This window comes from Sylvia atricapilla, chromosome W, assembly GCF_009819655.1.
Source record: "Sylvia atricapilla isolate bSylAtr1 chromosome W, bSylAtr1.pri, whole genome shotgun sequence".
NCBI classification, from domain to species: Eukaryota; Metazoa; Chordata; class Aves; order Passeriformes; family Sylviidae; genus Sylvia; species Sylvia atricapilla.
The window spans coordinates 4,897,821-4,912,983 of NC_089173.1; the positions used below are offsets into that span (position 1 = coordinate 4,897,821).

The 15,163-nt window shown below is 43.7% G+C and overlaps 1 long non-coding RNA gene across 1 annotated transcript in view; it reads left to right on the forward strand.

Moving 5' to 3' along the window:
• LOC136373344 (uncharacterized) overlaps window positions 1-14,293 on the forward strand; it is a 42,589-nt gene extending 28,296 nt beyond the window's left edge. The window contains exon 2 of the long non-coding RNA XR_010745634.1: window positions 14,259-14,293. This is a non-coding gene — a long non-coding RNA (uncharacterized lncRNA). The remainder of the gene's footprint in view (window positions 1-14,258) is intronic.
• The last annotated feature ends 870 nt before the right edge of the window (window positions 14,294-15,163 follow it).

Here is a 15,163-nt window from a genome sequence, read left to right on the forward strand (position 1 = left end):
CACCCCTGTGGGGGTGGGCTTTTGTTGACATGTGTTATAAGCGAAATAGCCGAATTGTTTTATATGAAGAAACTTATTAAAGTCAATTTGGTTACAAAGAAATAAAAAGTCCACCACCAAAGATGCCAAGCCCTGGGAGTCGACACCGGTGAACAAGGTCGGACCAGCAGTCTATCTGGCAAACAGTCCTCCCCTTGTTCACGAGAAATTGCCGCTGGAGCCTGGATTTTTATACAGTTTTTGTGCCCTCAGGCTAGACCCAGCATGTAAATCTCCTCAGCTGTCCGGTATGGTGTTATCTATTCTTTATCGGCTTGCATTGCATAGTTCTTCCTGGGCTTACTGGAAGCTCTTTTCTCTTTCTCTCCTGGTCCGGTGATGTTGTCCAGGTGGCATCAGTCTCTGGTCAGAGAGTGATGACCGCTCCTTATCTCACTCCAAAAAGATGTTACTTCGCCCTGTGCCTTCAAGTGCAAATGAAGTCTCTCCCTGAGTTTGAGCTTTGCCCTGTGCTTTCAAGTGCAAATGAAGTCTCTCCCTGAGTTTAGGTTTTGCAATCTGAATTTTACAAAGGCGGGGGAAGGGGGGGGGGGGTGCTGAGTATATTTACTATATTTAACTTTCAGCACTTTATATAAAATATTATTACAAGCAGGAATTAATTCTTAGCCTCCCTCTTAACAGAATCCCCCACCTTGTATTTTTAGAAATTTAATTCATGCCCCACCTAAGAACCCCTTTTTAAAATTCATCCTTGTAGTCATCCCAGGCTTCCTGTGGAGGAATGTAATACTCCTTATAAGAAGTTTCCTTCACCCGGTTTTCAAATCTTGCCAATATTTTTGCGACTTCACCTTCTTCTGTCTGTTCTTTTAGTTTCATGATTTTTGATATTTTGTTGTTTTTACCTGTGGCCAATTCGGGGTCCGTAGGCATTGCTGCGATCTGCATGCCTTGAACCACAGAGTGTATTAAACGAATAAGGCATGGGATGAGACAAGGCAAGAACATGATACCTGCTAGAGAACAAAGTATGAAGAAAATCAGTTTTTTTCCACCATGCCCCATTAAACAAATTGTCCTACCAAGAAGTTTGGAGGATTGAATTCCATCTCTGTACTGGTACATGAGCTACCCTTTTTATTTCTGATGCCAGGTTTTTGATCATTTCCCCATAATCATCTACCTCCACACAACATTCAGAATCATTGAACTTTCCACACACCCCTCCCTCTTCAGCCAGTAGGTAATCCAATGCTATTCGGTTTTGGTACACAAAGGCTCTCATTTGGGAGTGTTGCTTGGCTAACAGCTCTAATGCATCAGAGGTGTGATTAGACACAACCTCTACCACTGCTTGCAATCTGATTAGCCTATTTAGCAAGTAAATTTGGGCCCTATAACCCCAACTCCCATCTTGTGCCCAGGTTGCCGGGCCATAATATGCTATTATACGTTCTGCTGGCCACTCCTCCTCTCCCCATTTATGATTGCCTCCTGCCATTGGGAGGCCCGTTTTTACTTCTCTTTTTTCTCATTAAAGTCTCATATAATGGGGCTCCGAGCATATTAGCCTTGGCCCTGGAGAGTGTGAAGAAGGAAGGGTGGATCATACCTAGAGTGCATGAACCTTTCCATTTCCCAGGTAGTTCACTGTATGCTTTTTTCCCACAGATCCAATATATCCCACTGGGAGATTTCCAGACCTCATGTGTCATCTCTGGCGTTTCCCAGTAATGAGCTATGTTTTCTACGGACTGGAAAGGGTTAGCTCCAGAATATTTGTGCCAACATAAACCAATTTTCTCAGACCAATTGCAGCAATTAGTTTTTTTTTTTTTTTTTTTTTTTTTTTTTTTTTCCAGTATCCCATCGAACGTTCAGGTTGCCATTTTCTTTCTTGTTTATCTGTATTTACAGTTAATGTGGATATACACGGGGTATATCCTACAATCTCATTGAATTCTTTCCCCTCCCTGCTGATACAAAAAGTTCCAATTATCTGGTGGTCAATTATCCACCCTTCAGGCTGCAATATGTTTTTTGAAATTTCTCATTTATTCCACTTTAACAATTGTTCTGGAGATAAATTTTCACCTTTCCAGGGCCACATTTCAGCGGAATTCAATCCCCCACAAGTCCAACAATTAGTTAGACCTAATTCGGAGGCAATCTCCTGCATAAGATCTAAAAATAAATTCCTGTTAGAAATGAGTGATCCCGAATCCCCATACTGTCTTTCCAGTTGCTCATATTGTTCACTTAATGACTTAAGTCTATCCTGTTCTATTCTCCTTCTTCTAGTTTCTGCCTCCTACCTTTTTAATTCTTGAAAGATTTCATAAATTTTTACTTTAGGCTCTATACCTTCCCCGTTTCGTGAAAAGCAAAATGTTTTATCTAATTGTGAGCAATCTCGTTCATTATTGATTATTATTTGATTATCCTTCTGTACCGATTTCCCATCATACTTTGGATTCTTGCCCACCCAATGTCTTTCCTCCTATTTTACACATTCCCAATTGTTCACTCTTGTAACACAAGTGGTTCACAGTACAACATGCTATGAAAATCGATTCTTTTTTCCCTCCTATCCAAAGAGTGCGGTTACATTGATCACTTATAGGTATACTTGGTATCTTTCCTGTTTACCATTTGTGAATTCTGTGTGCTTTTGACTGCCTGTTTTTAGTAATTGCCTTTGGGTCATGGCATACCACCCCTTTTCCTGATTCACAAATTTTATATTGAGTACCATTGAAGAAACAATATCCCTTTCTCCTATCCCCTGGACAATCATAATGTGGTTGATACTTCAGATTTTTTTATTTGTCCCTTTTGTGTACCTTCCAGGCATGTTTCACACTCCTTCATGAGGGTCAGCCTCTGAGGGTTCTCGGGGTGGAATCCCCCTACTTCGCTCAGGACTAGGCTCAGGATTACAAGGACTCCCCAGTACAACACTCCTCTGCCTTTCCCTTCGCCCACGGGGTAGCAGTCTGCGGCAGGGTAACCCATCTTCTTGGCAGCAGGCATATGTTTTTGGGGTCCTGTTGGTCCGAGCCACAAACCTCCTTTCAAAGACACTCCACCGGGACAACCTGACCATATCTGAGTAGCAAGGTACTTTGATAGTCCTTCGGCACTCAACATCGAGCACTTTGGCCTCTGCATTCAATTGTCCTTTTATTCCCTTTTTATATATTGGATACCACTCTGGAGAATCTAACTCCAGTAGACCCAAGCTAGTGGCAATTACTAAAAAGTGGCTAGTCTCTTTTGCTCTTCTCCCAAACAATTAGTACACAATTCACTTGGTTTACACCCCCCTTTCACAATGGGTAACTTAAATATGCTTACAGTATACACACTTAAAGTAAACAAAGGGAAAACAATCACAGTTTGGTTTTATACAACTTATCTGATCCCCTCTGTTCATTTGTGGTGGCGTTGAAATCTGATTTTCAAGTCTTCAGGAGGCGAAGACACTCTCCACTTTGGGGCAATGCCTTGAGACTCAACCTTCTTTATTCTTGAAGCGTGCATCCACCCTTTTCTGCAGTCCTGGTTGCTGTATCTGTCAAAACTTCATCACCAGGATTTATTTTGTGACTAGCACACCCCAAAGGGGCACTTTGAGGAATGAGCCCCTTTCTCTGTAGGTCCTGTAAATTTCTGTTTATGCTAATTAGATATGGCTGAATCTGGGTATCTTCTATTTGAAGATGCCCAACCAGTACTCTGTGTCTGTAAGGCATTCCATAAAGCATTTCAAATGGTGACAATCTTGTTTCTGAATGAGATATAGTTGTTATGTTTAAGAGAGCTAGAGGAAGGCATTTTACCCAACACATTTTAAATTATCTCAAAAAATGTTCTGTTAGAGCCTGTGCTCCCCAAGGTGTTTGCCGATTCAAACTTTTCAGAATTTTCCTGGTATATTCTTTTGATACCAGTTCCCTTCCATCAGGTAATTTCCATTTCCCATCTATCATTTCTCCCCCCATTCTTTTATATGTCTCAATTTCCCGTTCTGTCAAGCAAAACGGGTATTCTGTACTTTCCTCTGTCTGAATCTCGGGGGTACTTACCACCATCAGCGCTGCTCTTTTTGCCTCAGTATCTGCTAGATTGTTTCCCCTGATTTTGAACTGCATACCTGTTTGATGTCCCTTCACATAGACGACAGCTATCTCTGTTGGCTCTCTCACAGCTTCCAATATTTGTTTGATTAATTCCTCATGGACTAGATTTCATCCTTTCGTACTAATCAAGCCTATCTCTCTTCCCAAATCTTCCCGTAAGTGTGCACCACGCCATAAGCATATCGAGAATCAGTAAAAATCGTTCCTTTCTTCCCCTTTAATCTTTTCAAAGCCCTTAAAACTGCATACAGTTCACATGCCTGTGCAGACCATCCAGCACTTAAAGGGATAGACTCCACTACTTCCTTTGAGTTCCCATCCACTATAGCATATCCCGACTTTCTTTTTCCATCGATCACTCTTGCTGATCCATCTACAAACCATTTTTTTCCACCTTCTAATTCTTCTTCCTCCAAATCCGACCTTATCTTTGTCTGCAGTTCCACCATTTCAGTGCAGTCATGGGAGGTTTCCTCCAGTACCTCTCCAAACAGAAACTGGGCTGGGTTCTGAGCAGCTGTTGTATCCCACACAGGGGTTTTTGGTCCCTGCCCAATTCTGAGTTAAAACACTAATCCACAAACAAGTAAAACTACCTTTTTACATCTGACAAATTCAACACAGGAACAGTTATTATTGCCACCTTTAACCTCTTAAATTTTAATCCATCTTGTTCAGTCCATTTCACTTAATTTTTATTTAGTCTCTCCTAAAGAAACCTTACCTTTTGTCCTGGTTTGGAATAAATTAGGGAAGAACCTCCACCACCCCTTCCCCCCCAGCCCTGGGTTCGGGAAGGAAAAATACCTTGGAGGAAAAGTGGAAAAAGCGGTTTATTGACAATAAAAAAAACACTCCCCAACACCGAAGGTGAGAAAAGGGGTTACTGTGATGAGGAGGGTGCGATGTGTCTCTTGCAGGCCTGGGACTTCTCCAACTTCTCAGGTCAGGTCAGGTCTGGAGCCGGTTCAAACCTTGGGGGGGGGGGGAGGGGGGAGGGGAAGGAAGGAAAGAAAAAAAACCAAACAGAACCAGCAGAAAAGCCAGTGGCAGGGGCAACAGGAGAGAGAGAGAAAGAGAGAGAGAGAAGGAAAAAAAAAGAGAGAAAGGGAAAGAAAGCAACAGAAAAAACAACAGCAGCGAAGCAAGGCAGCCAAGCTAGCAAAAAGCCGAAGCAAAAAAGCAGAAAAGCCGACAGCCGCAGCAAAAGTGAAAGCCAAGAAACTGCAGGCTCCCGCCAGAGAGGGAGGGGCAGCTGGCAGACACAACAATGTATCCAAGATATAGGATGGATATATGGGATAGGAGGCAGGTCAACCCAGAACACCTTTTTACTATATTCTTCAATCCATTGTCTGCAGTATCCTAATAGTTCCAATAATTGCCTGATTTCCTTCTTTGTCCATGGAGCGGGAAGGGAGGGGGCGGGGCAGAGCTATAATTCCAGCCACCCTTTCAGGATCTAATTTGTTTTTACCTTTTGATATCCAATGTCTTAGGTACTTTACCTTTGATTCAGCAAATTGTAGCTTTGATTTTTAAACTTTTAAGTTTCAGAAAATTCAACAATGAGATTGTACATATTCTCATTTGCTCCTCCCTTGGGCCAGCTATTAACAATTATCAATATTTTGTAATAACTTCACCCCTTCTTCTGGCAGAAATTCACTTAGTAACTTTTAGTGCATCCTTCTGGCAATTTTTGAAAGTACTTCTTTCTGCCCCAGAATCAATTAAAAAAACAAAATTTTCCCTTTTTGGTCCCACTTTAAGTGTTATCAAGGGCTCCTTAATGGAGTGGGACCCTAAAAAATAGAACCCTTGACACCCTAATCTTCCTTGAACATTTCTTCATCTTTTTTTTCTTTTTAAACAGTCTTTCTTAAGGTGTCCCTTGCTTTTTCCTTTGTCCCATTTTACCAACACTCACCTAGTACGCGTATGTGGAGCGGGAAGTAACACAGGTACCTTTCTAATTCTAATAATTTTACCAAATACTCACCCACTGCCAGGGACCGTATGAGGGGGCTTTCTGTTGGTATATGGCTCTCTGACTTCCTTTTTGACGGATACCTGTCCTGACGGAATCCCGTCCCGGCACTGAAGGTTTACCAGTTCCTGAACTCAAAAGAACGTCTCCTTCCCTTCAGCCCACTTGTGACCACAACCAAAACCCCGTGCGCTCTGGGGTTTCCTCCAAAATCGCTTCCCTTTGGCCTGACCCAGTCCCTCGCGGGATCAGGGAACTGCGGTCCTCAGGTCCTTTTCGCTTTGTGATAATCACGTCTCATACACACACACACACACACACATGCTCGGTCACACTGCCCAACCACGAGATACTTACGGTGCCTTTTCCTTCATGGATTCTTCGTGCACTCAGATTTTTACGAGCAAACTCTTGCCGCGGCAACTTGAAAGACCCCTATCCTGGGTTCTTCGCAAGTTCCCTGAGAGCCTTTTTGCTAGCTAGCTTTTCTTTTTGGTAGTGGCTTTTTATCGGAATTTGCTCGATTTCCAACTGGTTCCCAGAGATGCTTCTTGTATCATTTGGGCTGCTTGAAAGCAGCGGGGCGCCCCCCAAAACGCCGAGAGGATTCCAGTTCCGAGATTGGAAATCACGTCGGGAAGGTCACCAATTCTGTTATAAGCAAAATAGCTGAATTGTTTTATTATGAAGAAACTTATTAAAGTCAATTTGGTTACAAAGAAATAAAAAGTCCACCACCAAAGATGCCGAGCCCCGGGAGTCGACACCGGTGAACAAGGGTCGGACCAGCGGTCTATCTGGCAAACAGTCCTCCCCTTGTTCTCGAGAAATTGCCACTGGAGCCTGGATTTTTTATACAGTTTTTGTGCCCCTCAGGCTAGACCCAGCGATGTAAATCTCCTCAGCTGTCCGGTATGGTGTTATCTATTCTTTATCGGCTTGCATTGCATAGTTCTTCCTGGGCTTACTGGAAGCTCTTTTCTCTTTCTCTCCTGGTCCGGTGATGTTGTCCAGGTGGCATCAGTCTCTGGTCAGAGAGTGATGACCACTCCTTGTCTCGCTCCAAAAAGATGTTACTTCGCCCTGTGCCTTCAAGTGCAAATGAAGTCTCTCCCTGAGTTAGGTTTTGCAATCTGAATTTTACAAGGGTGTGTGTGTGTGTGTGTGTGTGTGTGTGCTTAGTATATTTACTATATTTAACTTTCAGCACTTTATATAGAATATTATTACAAGCATGAATTAATTCTTAGCCTCCCTCATAACAACATGTTTCCATAACTGCCCCTGGAGGCCTTCAAATAAAGACCTGCTCTTATATTACCTCTTAATAAAATTATCTGGAGTTTCATTTCCAGTTGAGAAAAAGGCAACAGAACAGACCCATGACTAAAGTTACTTTAAAATTTTAAAAGTTGTATCATTTCCAACACATTGGTCGAAGTGATGGTTGCTGTCGATCTGTCAAGGGTGGAGGAAAAAGCCTTTGAAACACAAAGTCCAATGAGTTAATATACCCCGGCTCGGTGGAAACATCCAGGTACCTTCCCTGTCAGGGAGCTTTCAGGTCTCTGGTGGAAAGCCTCAGAAATCAGTCTGGGGGAAATTCAAGGGTCTTTGATGGCTTATGACACCTTCTGACATGACAGCTGCCTCTCATGTCAGCATAGTGAAGCCAGTTATGCCCCATCAGAAGGGATGAATACTCTCAGGACCTTCCTCAGGAGGATGGGGGATGAGGGAGATGGACGGGGGGAGTAGCATCTGATGGTGAGTGGTGATTGTTCATCCCCTCTGTCTTATGCAGACCAGAGGCTTGCCATTACACACCCAAAAACTCACCTTGTCCCCGGGGAGGGGAGGGGGGTGGTGCAAACCTGGCCTCAGCAAAGCACCCTGCCACCTCCACAAAGGGGCAATTGTATTCAGTCATTAACCATTAACATTTCAATCTCTGACAGGCACTCCACATTGACTAGTCAGCTTAGATACCAACATGGACCCTCTGCCCACCTGATAACCCCACCCATAGCCAGGGCCTCCTACACTACACACCTGCTAGTCCAGATTGATGTTTGCTAGCAAATTATGCACACACACATACATACAACCTGGGTTTCTGGAGGATACACACTTTCACACCCTGCTGGCAGCTGGCACCAGGCACATTGACTGTTACCCACACTTCTGCTCCAGCTGCCAGTGCTGAACCCCTCACTCACATTGGTATGTCCTAGTAGCTGTTTTTTGGAACACACAACCATTCCCATCCTGGTGGAGGTTAGAGACCCCCACTTGCTCCAGTAGCTGTTACTGAGATCACACATTCCAGTAACTGACACCAAGGACGGGGGTGCCCACACTCCTGATCTGACCTCCAGTAGCTGGCACCAAATTCCCCACATGCAGGTCTCACTAGCAGCTGGCACTTAGTCTTTGCAGCACACGTACACATGGGATAGAGAGCAAGATTATACAGGTGTTGAAACTGTGAGTGCTGACAGATTAGTCAGAGAAATTTTTAGGCAGCAGGCAGCAGAAAAGCCTGTGGGAAAACAAATTAGATAGACTTTCCCAGGCACTGTTCTGGAGGAAGACATTCCAAACAATTTCTAATCTTGCACCTGCTGTTTCCAACTTGTTTTCAAAGAGATGTTGGTCTGAATGACCAATCACATGCAATTGTACCGAAACAGTGTATAAAAGAGTGTGTCTTTTAATAAAAATTGCTATATGCTTTCCAAGAAGATTGGAGTAACATATTTTTATTTCAGCTGTCCCGAATATAAAAATGATAGGAAACCATACCAGTTTAAATTTTTTTTGTATAACTTTAGCGAAGTTTGTTCACCTTGCCCTGGGGGGAAGAGAACTGAAGCTTTTTTCCAGGGCATTGTTTCTCTAGGTAAGGCCTGATTAACTTAACATACCAACACACTGGGAGTAGCCCAAAGATACCCAGATAGATAAAAGGCCATCAAAGTAACAACAACAGAACATCAGTGGCCATTTTACGAACATCTACCTCAGACTCTGCCTCTGGCAGAGATGGAGACATCTCCTCCAGAAAAAGAACTGATAAGAAAATCAAGGAATGAAGATCTAATTAACATCAGAAGTGAAGAAATCTGGATCCAATAGGAGACCAAATACTAAGAACTATGCAACTTGGGACCAGTGAACACTGACCTATTTCATTTCTATGAGTTTGGACTGTATAAAAGATCTGAAAAATCTAATAAAAGTTGTGTCATTGTGGTGGTGCATGTTTTGGATTTTACTTTGCCTTGTTCTGTTATACGAGTTATTTCCAGAAAGTTTAATGTAAATGGCTAGTTCTTTGTACTCCCCTCCTGTTCCTTTCCCTTGGTTCATCCCTAAGTGTTTGCCAGATATTTGTTAAGTGTCAATCATTAGTTACATAACCCTCTGGTCCTGTCAGGTCACTCTGGGGCCTCTCCCTGCATCCAGAAAATTCCAAGAGAGGTGTCAAGTGATTGGGCAGAATCAAGGGGGACCCTTCCCATTTGGTTATGATTGATGTTGCACCTGGTCTATCATGTTAAGAGTCACTCCTTACTTTTCTGTTATTGGTTTGTGCTGTGCCCATCCCTGAGAACCCACCCCCCTTTATAAGTTGCTCCCCTCACATTCTCTGGTCTCTTCTGACACAGAGCCCTGGGGTGAGGATCCCCCTGATCCAATAAACTCTGTAGCCCTGTTTCCGAAGAGTCCCGCCTTTTATCTCCTGCCTTCGCCTTGTCCCTGCTTTTGGTCAGCCAAGAACCCCCAGTGTTGTCGTGGTGCCAGGGCTGGCCGAGCCCAGCGACACAGGCACTGCAACATGTCAGTGGATGTTTCTCTCTGCACACCTGTGCTACGTGTGGATGAGATAATTTCTGTGGCACATCCTGGCCAGAACATCATCCTGGCCAGAATAAAGTAATGCCTTGACTCTCTAACATTTAAAATGTAACAACATCAGGGTTTTTGTTTTTCCTGCAGTTTCATTGACACAGAGAGTGTTAAGATTTAAGAAGATAGGACAGACTGCACAGGCAAAACAGACCTGACTTGGGGAAATAAACCTAACTTATTGCTAATCAAATCAGAAATAAAATCAAATCTTAAGACCTTTTCCTCCACACCCCCAAATGGCTCAGAGGACAGGGAATGGAGGTCTGTGGTCAGTTCATGTGTTTTCTTCCACTCTTTCCTCCTCATGAGGGAGACTACTCACATTCTTCCCCTGCTCCAAAGTGGGGTCCCTCCCACAGGAGACAGTCCTCCATGAACTCTCCAATGTGAGACCTTCCTATGGGTTGCAGTTCTTCCCCCTTCCACAGGGTCACAAGTCCTGTCTCAAACCTGCTGCAGAATGGTCTCCTCTCTCTTCATGGCGTGAAAAATAAGGTTCACTCTTGTGGTAAAATTTAAAACTTTAATAAAAGACAGTAGGAGACGAAGACAATGAAGCAAAGTTTTTAACGGCCAGGTGCTTGAAATTGAGCCAAGAGCACACCTTTTTCAGCTACTACTCAAACTGCTTTTTCTGCCATCGGTTTCCCATTATAGTATTAGTTAGTCCAGATTGATATGCTCCACAAGGCTTACTGCACCTCCTTTGGTTTTGAAATTTCTTTCAAAAGTTGTAAAATTCTTCTTTGTGTTCATAGGTGATCCTTCCTTCCATATAGCTCCATGGGCATGAATCACACCAAATGCATACCTAGAATCAGTCCAAATATTCAATCTTTTGCCTGCTGACAATTTAATGCTTGTTTAGTGCCATTATCTCTGCTTTTTGGGCCACATATTTGTTGTGTTTTATCTTCTTTTTGCCAGGTCAGGATTAAATGTGCTAGATGGTATTTCTTTCGGACTCAGATGTTATTAATCTTATCTATATTACAGTCTCACAAACCGTGAGTTCTACAGCACTTCTAGCTAACAAACTAAAAATGGAGCTCTATCTCTCTCTCTACAAGGCCTTTTAAGGAAAAACTGTCCAATTAGAAATGACACCTAATTTTTTTTTACTTTTAACCAATAACCAACCATCCGTGGCTTGCAATGTGAACTTTTCTATCCAATTACAAAATACCACCCAGAGCCATGAAGAAGAAGGTGAAAAAGAAGGACTAGCCTCTGCCCTAAAACCTCCATCTTGCTTTATATATATTACTATATTCTAAAACCTTAAACTCTAAGTTTTCCACCATGTGATATTACATGCTTCTATTCAAACTACATACCCATAATCCCAGTTCTATCATCAATTTTGGAAGCCTTCTCCACGGTCTCAGGTCAAATGCAGTATTTCTTGGGGGTCAGTGCCTGTCAGCACAGAAAGTCTAAAATTCTCAGTGACCAGGGTTCCAAACATATTAATTGGTAAAAATTGAGTTTCTAATATTTCAGTAGCAGTCACCACTGTGTATCCTGCATCCATCTTTTACAAAACTGCTGCCATCTGTAATTAATTCTTAATAATGATTCTCTGTTGATTCATCCTGAAAATCAATTCTGCTAGAATATACTTGTTCCATGATTTGAAGGCAGTTGTGTAAGGGCTCCTCATTGATGCCTTTTGATCAAGAAATATGGCTGGATTCATTGCTATTGTCTTTAATTCCACATCATCCTGCCAAGCGCCCAACTTGGTATTGAGCACCCGCGGGGGACAGTCAATGCCCCCTTTTGCTTAAATACAGATATCACCTGTGAGGGACAAAAATAGTTATGTGCTGTACAGTCATGAGCTTCCCAGCCTCTGGATCAGTAGAAGGGTTGCAGCGACCACTTGCAAGCATCCTGGCCATCCTTTGCTCATGTTGCCCAGTGTTTGGAGAAACAGCCCAGAGGTCTCCTCCAGGTTCCCAGCTTCTGCATCATGCCCCAGTGTCACAGTACAGCTATTCTGTAGCTGGACAGATAAATCTGGCTATAAAAAAAAAACAGTTTGGCTTTCCTAGTTCAATAAACAAGTCCCAAGGTGTACAACCATAGGACAGATTTAACTCAAAACAGGGCACCTCAACCAATCCCTTCCAACCCTAAATGCAGATGTATCATTGGCCAGGGAGCTGGGCAGTGTTAAGACCCAGACCAATCAATTGTCTAAACCTGGGACTTTGAACTTCCTATATAAGAAGGTTCCAAACAATAAAATGGGCTGTTTGTCTTATGATCAAGAGGACTTGAGTCATGATTTCTGTCTCTGACCTATGACTACATGTAACACCCAAGGCTAAATGCTGCCTCTCATGTACAGTCCAAAGGCCTTTTTCAGTTCTCAGAAGGCAGTTAACACTCAGGAGTCTACACTAAATGTCCTTCCTTGTTTCTTTTAGGGCTTCATAGAGAGCTTCACAAGAGAGGCTTTCACTAAAAGTCCATAGTTTAATATCCAGAACTGACATCACCCAACCACTCCAGAAGCCTTGCAATTCTTAAATGTTCTGCGGTTATGGAGTTTGGTAGATTGCTTCCTTTCTGTCAAGGCCAAGAATTCTCTGTCCTTGAGTGATCTTTAAGCCCAAGTAGCTCACAGTTGTCTTTCCTATTTGAGCTTTCCTTTTAGTTACCCTGGAACCATTTTGTCCCAGAAAGTTCAACAACCATATGGTCATTTTTAGGCATTGTTCTTGCATCTCTGTGATGTCTTTTTCTGGTCCTAAAATCAAGAGCCAGACACAGTTAGGTAATAAAAATGTGGTTACCTTTATAAAGCATCCTTTAGGTGCATAACATGCCAAATACATGCCAAAAAATGCACCAAAGGTGCACACATGACATAAAGCAAGTAAAATTTTATGCATTAGCAAATTAGCATAACTGACAAGAATGTCCAGTTAAGAGACACAGGTGATGAGGTAATTTCCCCTTTTGGTTCGTCCCTCTTCTGAAACCCTCCTTCCTGGTTAGTTGTTTATGGGAGACTATCTTGACCTTGGTTCTCAGAAGAACCAAGATAGGATAGGGGCCTAAGAATCTGTTTTGTCTTTCTGTCTAACAGAGTAGGTAAAATGCTAGCTATGAATCTATGTAGCTATATAATAATAGGCTACAGAGCTACAAATATATGTGCAGAATACATAAAAGCAAAAATCAGTTTGGCATCATATCCTGCCAGCAGAATGTTATTTACATACTTTTCTTGGTGATGGTTCATATCCCATAACCATTTTAGATTTTGTTTTGTGTCCAGAATTGTCACTGCCCCCACTCCCTTGCACCACCATCTTTGGAATATCATGATGAGTGAAGGGCGGCCAGGATCCCTTGGGGGGGTTGGGGCCAGGGGCTGCTCTTCATTCCTGTGGGGGTGATGGACACAGAAGCCACACAGCACAGTAGGGGAATCTGACTTGAGATCCTCTTGCCCTGTGGGTTTTGAGGGGTTTTTACTCTTGGGTTTTTTTCCTTCAGCGCTGTGTTGAGGGCTTGCTTCTCTGCTCCTCTGCTGCTTGGGGGCCGAGAGCCAGTGTGTGTGGTGCCAGGAGCTGGGAGCAGCCCCCTGCCAGGCCGTTCCCTCCGCATGGTGACCCAATCCCGGGACCAGCTGTTGCCAGTGAGCTGTGCAAAGGAGCAATCCCCTCCCCAGCCCTCACTGTTTTCTGCGGCATCTTTGGAGTTATTGCTGCACTTGGATATGCCACCCTAAGGGTCTGCTCGCCAGTGAGCTGTTCCAGTCCGCTGCTCTGAGGCTACTGCTGCAGTCCAGCTCGCCAACCAGAGTGGCACTGAGACTGGCTGCTCCCCATGAGTTTTGCAAAGGGAGCCACATCCTCTCTCCCCTGTCACCTGAGCTGCCATTGCCAGGTGAAGAGGCAGCTGATGTTGCACCACAGCGCTCCCTGCAGCCGCAGGATATTCATCATACCTGCCCTGCCTCACAGGGAGCCAACAGCACCCCTGCCGGCTGAGGTCATAACTACACCGAAGGGGAATATGCTTGACAGGCCAGAGAAGGCTTTTATTGGGATTCTGGTTTTGTATGTTGTTGCTGCTGTTGTTGTTTGTTTGTCTTGTTATATACATATATATTAGTAAAAAAACTGTTATTTTTTTTCTTATATCTTTGCCTGAAAGCCCTGTCATTTCAAAGTTACAATAATTTTGAGGGAAGGGGATGTGGTGGTTTAACATGAATGTGAAAGGTTTTTTTTTTCCTAAGGAAGTTCTAGCATGGATTGACAGCTTGGCTAATGAATGGGAGTATTTTCTATGCCTCTGGAAACCCAGTCTTAAATCAAAAATCCCAGGTGACTCGGCCCTTTCCTTTCCCATCTGGCAAGGAGCTAACATCACGTCGTAAGTCAGAAGTTCGGGTTGGACCCCCCCCCCGGGGCCAGGCCTGTCCAGGCCTCGGGGGAGGGGCCCTGCCTGTAGGACAGTGGCCCGGGATGGCCATGTCTTCTCTCTCCCCCCCTCCCTGGCTCCTCCGATGAGGAGAGGAGGAGGAGGATTGCAGATCGGCAGTGCTGGCCCTGTGCCAGGGGCTGGTCCAAAGGAGAAGAGACTTGAGAACTTTTCTCCGGAGCTCCAGGGAGCTGATCCAAGTTTGAGTTGCTTTAGATCTGACCAGGGGTAGAGGAGGTTTTGTCCATCAGCATTCCTGAGCATGCTCCTTCTCCCCCTTCCTCCCCTTTATCACCTGCGGCCTTGAAGTTCCAGGAGTCAACTGGAGAGGAGGAAAAAAAGACTCTGGGCAAAGACATTAACCCTTTTTCCTCCTCCATGGAAGACAGAGTGATTTAGAATGTAGAGAGATAGGATTGAGACAAAGTCAGTGAAAGAACTGAGAAAGACTAATAGAAAATGGGATGGAAGAAGCAGACATTTTGACCAGACTTCTCTAGATGTGAATTATGGGGAAATGGACTGGTTTCGTAATATCGCAATGCTGCTTGGGGGAATGCAAGTTCTAGCCAAAGGGTTGTGTGTACTGATATACATGAGATTTAATTGAGAATGTTGAATAGAATATGTCCCCGGCTCCTGGGAAAGAATAAGGAGGTCTCTATTT